Raw genomic sequence first — 6374 nt, forward strand, 5'->3', positions numbered from 1 at the left:
TCACTCCTTAACACATTCATTTGATGGAAACTATTTTTGCAAAGGTTACTGGCAATTTCCTTATAGCTAAGTTCATTAGCCTGAATTTTTGGCTACTGTTCTCTGGTTTTCTTCCTACGTCTGAAATTACACCTTCCCTGTTTTCGTGTCTCTGTCTTCCTTAAAATGTATGCTTTCCTAAAGATTTTGCCCTCAGCTCTCCTCTCAGTGATTTCACCTATTCCTAGAATGTTGAGTATCATTTCTATCATGTATTTTAATTTTCACAAATACTTTCTACAAAGTACTTTATTGATATAGCTTATATACCATTAAAATCTAGAACTCGGGGCACCAGGGTAGCTTAGTCAGTTAAGCATCTGACTCTTGGTTTCAGCTCAGGTCATGGTCTCAGGTTGTGAGATCGTGCCCCATGTGGGGCTCCACACTCAGCCAGGAATCTGCTTGGGATTTTCTCTCTCCCTCTCTCTCCATCCTTCTCGCATGCACATACACACATACTCTCCCTCTCTCCCAAATTAAATATTTTTTAAAAACGCATACTACTCAACAATTTTTGGTATATTCAGAGTCCCACAAAAGTACTTTGAACATAAAATCTTTCAATTTCATTGCAGTCTCCATCCCAGGTTGAATTTTCATATTCTGATACCTACATTATGTATACTACTATTAATAGTATTTGCAAGATGAAGCTATTGAATGTGTTTTGAGCTTTTTTTATAAAAAGATTTTATTTATTTGACAGAGAGAGAGAGAGATCACAAGGAAGCAGAGAGGCAGGCAGAGAAGGAGGGGGAAGCAGGCTCCCTGCTGAGCAGAAAGCCTGATGCGGGGCTCGATCCCAGGACCCCAAGATCACGACCTGAGCCAAAGGCAGAGGCTTAACCCACTGAACCACCCAGGTGGTTTTGAGCTTCTTGTTTGTTCGTTTGGTAGCTGTAACGATCATGACTGAGATATATATACTTTCATCCAGGTCTCCAGGTGCTCAAGATAGAAAAGATGACTGATGGGGGTTAGAGAGATGCCATCTGTGGAACAAAGCTAAGCTAGCTGGCCTTTGACAGATCAGACTTTTTGACTGATTAGCTTAATACTATTGCCAAAGAGGTCTGTCCTAAAGCTCAACCCCTTGTCCAGGACTACAGTAGACTGGCCACAAAGTGGCCAAAAAAGTGTGCTCACAAGAAATTCTGAGTCCACAGGGAAAACACACATGAGCGCACATGTGCTCTTAAAAATGTTACGTGTGATTCCACAGAGAAGAGGCTGCCAAGGGGCACCTAGGTGGCTCAGTTGCTAAGCATCTGCCTTCAGCTCAGGTCACGATCCCAGGGTCCTGGGATCAAGCCCCACGTCACCTCCCTGCTCAGCGGAGAGTCTGCTTCTCCCTCTGCCTCTCCCCTCACTTGTGCTCCCTCTCCTCTCAAGTAAATGAAATCTTTTTTAAAAAAAGCAGGGGGAGGGGCACCTGGGTGGCTTAGTGGGTTGAGCCTCTGCCTTTAGCTCAGGTCATGATCTCAGGGTCCTGGGATCGAGCCCCATATCGGGCTCTCTGCTCAGCGGGGAGCCTGCTTCCCGCTCTCTCTCTGCCTGCTGCTCTGCCTACTTGTGATATCTCTCTCTCTCTCTGTCCAATAAATTAATAAAATTTAAAAAAAAAAAAAAAAAGCAGGGGGAGGGCGCCTGGGTGGCTCAGTCGGTTAAGCCTCTGCCTTCGGTTCAGGTCATGATCTCAGGGTCCTGGGATCGAGCCCCACATTGGGTTCTCTGTTCAGCAGGGAGCCTGCTTCCCCTCCCCCTCTCTGCCTACCTCTCTACTTGTGATCTCTGTCAAATAAATATTTTTTAAAAAAAGAAGAAGAAGAAGAAGTGGCAGCGAAGAGTAGAGGATAACCAGGTCAGCTGTGTACTCATTAAACAAGTCTAATTCAGAGCTTAGTAATTTATGCTACTTCCTGATCAAAGAGGCCTCATTTGCTACAACCTGGTGTTGTTTTGGCATGGTCTACTTGGTGGACTCATGTGAAAGCAAGGTCCAAACTAAAGGCTCCCTCTTCTACTCTTCTGCCATATGGAAAATTTCTGTTGCCACCACTGAGAGAATCAGAGTTAACCTTTGAAAATCTGATCACAGGAATCCTGGTTTGTCCCTGCAGTGTGCCTCGAAAACACTAGGTTCTCCACAGCAGCGAGGCAGTCAATCATCAAAAATGTATACATACATCAAAGTGTATATGTATGCCAGAACTTCTCGGATTATGCCCTTTAAATATGTGCAGTTTATTGTTTACAGCTTAGTAGAGCTATTAAAAATTACACAAACACACACCCAGCGAGCAATTTGCCCCTACTGAAATAATGGAGTGAAGCAGCAGCTCCTTATACTATGTGAAAACTAGCAGGAAACTTTTATCAGGGGTGGGTAAGACGGAAAACACCTGACTCATTGATCAGTTTCACATTAAAAGCAGAACAATCACACATTACACGCTACCTGCCGAAAGGATGCAGTAAGGGGTTCACAGCAGCATCACCTATAAGGTACTCTGGCTGAATGAACTGAACCTGAGTCCAGTGAAGCATTTGGATCTATCTACCAGGGTATGAGAAATGTGGGAGACAGAAGAACATGCTACACAAGGCTGCAATTAGGCAGATTACCAAATCCCAGTGTGGCAAATGCTACAGGATCAATGATCTAAAGTCTTTAGCAGATACATAGCATAAAGCAAAAAAGGAGGTGAGGGGACGGAACTACTACAGACTATATGAAACCCACAGACATGTCAACCACACTCAGTGTGTGGTTCATATTTAAATCCTGATTTCAACGAACCAACTATAAAAAGATGTTTTTCAGACAACTGGGAAAAAATGTTTTAAAATATTGTCTGCCTCTACCTATATCACTATGTTTTTTAACAGTTTCATTGAGGTTTAAGTGCCATACAATAAACTGCACACATTTAAAGTATATAATTTGGTAAGTTTTTGACATGTTGTATATGCTTTTAAAATCACCACCATCAAAAGCATGAACACATCCATCACCCCTCAAATTTCTTCATCCCTCTTTGTAATCCTTCCCTCTCCACCACAACTGGAGAAATTCAAACACAGACTAAGTATTAGAAAACATTATTAGTTTAATGTGACACTGGTATGGTGGTTATATTTTTTTTCAGTCTTTATATGTTAGAGATATCTCAAGTATCTATAGGTGAAATATTATGATGTACGGAATCTGCTTTAAATTATCCTGGGAGGGGGAAAGTGCACGAAGACAGATGAAACACTGTCAAACCATTCATAATTGTTGAAGCTGGTTGATGTCAAACCATTCATAATTGTCGAACCTTTGTTAGGGTATGCTTACAAAGTTCCAAAAAATTGTTTTAAGAAAGGGACACCTGGGTGGCTCAGTCGAGGTCATGACTCTGGGTTCTTGGGATAAGAGTCCTGCACAGAGCTCTCTGCTCAGTGGGGAGTCTGTTTCTCCCTCTCCCTCCACCCCTCCCCTCTGATAGTACTCTCTCATGTGTGCTCTCTGTCTCTCAAAATAAATAAATATTTTTTTAATTATTTTAAGACAATAAAGAATATACTCTCTGGTAGCAAAAGAAAACCTTGATACAAACCTATCACAAATTAGAGAAGTTCTGGGACACTTTTTATCTCTATCAACATTTTACCATCGTATCTAGTTTGAAATGCACCCTCCCCACATGAATGCACCAAATCAAAGCAGTAGTTTTTCTCAGCAGCATTTAGTCACAGAAGATGGCTGGCAAAATACCCTTTGGTCTGGGCTTCAAATATACCCTTTAGGATCTCTCTGCAGGCCCCCCAAAGTTAATTTCAATAACTCTACCAGATTTTTTGCTCATAAGAACTTCCTGAGTATCTCTGTCTTTTGGGGTCACAAAGCCACTTTAGTCAGTCTGTTGAAATGCTCTTGTTTGGTCTAATGTTTTCTCCCTGAAACTTCTTCCTTTATTGGAAAAGAAAAACCCTCATTTTTTCACAGTTCTGCTTCTTCCTCACTAACTCTGATCATCCAGGTGTCAAGGAGCTCCTCTTGTACCTTCCTAAGGCTCACTGTGGTCTTAGCAAACAGTAGCACAATTCTCTGACCCCAGGCAGACCGAGGTTACTCCCAGGCCACAGGATGTTTGGCAAAGCAACATTTGGTCACATGGATCCAATCCAATATTCACAAACATCAACCAACAGGTTGTCTCCCAGTTGAGACTTTGGAATTGTCTTCTCAGAGAAACAATGTTATAAATAGCACATCAGCCAGTGAAATCCCATGGTGTATCTCCAGTGTAGTACTAGAATACTAGCGCTACCAGGAGGGAAGCTAACGACCACATGTATTATTTTGAGAAAATTAATTCAAAGTTTCAACTTGAAATGCCAAGAATTGCTCTCCCAGCTGCAGCCCAGGCAGTGAAATTGGGAAATTTCCCTCCTCCCACTCCCCACGTGGCTGAAGAGGGCTTTCCACACATGGCCATTTGTATGGAAGACACATATATACGGGAGGAACTGCCTGTAGAGGGGAAAAAAAGAACAATTTCTGTGAATGGAAAATAAATCTGACTAGAATTTGCAAATGGATTGTCAGGATTAGATGCCAGTGTTGGTTATTTCAGTGACTGTTCCAAGAAATGGGAACTTCCTCTTCCTAATGTCCTGTTTCTTAAAATGATAGCAGTATATTTAGTTGCGGGCCTTCCCCATCAATACACCAAAGCACATCTTTCAGGACAAAGGCCCATCATATTTTGCATGAGTGGAGACACAATTTTTAAGCACTTTATTTCAAGAGCAAAGAAGACAAATGTCTAGAAAGAAGGGTCAAATACAAAGGGGTATTTGTTACACACACACAAAAGGAGAAAACTGGAAGCTGCAAAGAGAACACTCTGGCGCTTTAATGGAGAACCAATTAAATTATAAATGGGCCATACAATGGAAACCATCAGTTGTTTTTCATTTTGCTTTGTTTTATAAAGAGGCAGACCTATTTGCACAACAATTCCAAATACAGTATGTGAAAAAAAAAAAAACAACAAATGGGCAGAATGGTGTATATAATATACCATCATGACTGTTTTAAAAAATAACTATACTCATACAACCTCCCCCACCACCACGTGCATTAAGAGGTTAAACTAGAAACTGGTAACACCACACACCCCATGGTGGCAAGCTGCAGGTGGAGATGGAGAGGAGACTCAGTCATCAACCTTTGTACCTTTTGGGAAAAAGAAATCATGTATTATCTATTTTTAAAAAGATATGGCACTGAGGAGACTGTTTTCAACAGTCTTAAAAATTCAGGCATCAGCAGGATGACTGAAGATAAGCACAGAGCACCCATGGTTTATCATGTTTTCATTAGAAAAGAAGATGTGGAGACAGGTAGTCGAGTGATATTTATGGTATACGGAGAACCTAAGGAATTATATTCTAGTAGCACTAATCATTGCACAGGGATTCCCCCCCACACACACACACCCCCACAATCCCTCTCCAGAAGCTTAGGACCAGCCAAGTGCAGACCTCCAACATAGCAGAGCCTTAATGGGTCAAGTGTCAATCGTGAAATTTCCTATCAGCCAAGGTACCAAGGTCATTTCCACTTTACTTCCCCAGGGGCCACTACCGAAATTTGTCCATAGAAGTGATTTCCGTGGGCAGTCTCTTGCCTTTCCCAACTCTCAAGAGATCTTTCCTTCCTTCATGGAATAGCTCCTCACAGTATTCCAGTTTACTGGTCAGCAAACTACATCCCTCCACACCCGACCAACCTCTCTAAAGGAGTGTGAGTGTGAGCGTGCGCTAGGGGGCGGTGAAGGCAATTGGGTAAATGGAGGAGGACCCTCCTCCATCCCGCTCCAAGTACAAAAGTCACACAATAAGCTCGTTTCTCAGTCTGTAAAATCAAAATCGGTAGGCAATAGTATCTCCTTCAGGGAGTTGTTCTTGAGGGAGGCTCAAATAAAATGGCCATGTAACTGCATTCTGAAAGTGCATGTTTCTAAGCAAAGTCCTGGCTCACTTGGCCACCTTATCACCTATCCCTGAGGACAGTTATTTTTGCCTCCACAGGGCCAAAAGTTGGGCTGGCTAACTGAGCAGCTGACAGTAATTGGTTGTCTGATCTTGATTTTATCCAGACAGTTTCGTTTAATAAGGCATTTGGAAAAAAATACTCTTAAACAAGAAATTAGATGATTCTTTTATATTAACAATGAGAAAAATCACTATTTTCCCCAAGCAAATTAAAGATTTTTTTCTAATATCTATTTTTCTTGGGTCTTTAAGACCTTTAAAGCAACACAATGCAAGGAAAGTAA

This window comes from Martes martes (assembly GCF_963455335.1).
Source record: "Martes martes genome assembly, chromosome: 6".
NCBI lineage: Eukaryota > Metazoa > Chordata > Mammalia > Carnivora > Mustelidae > Martes > Martes martes.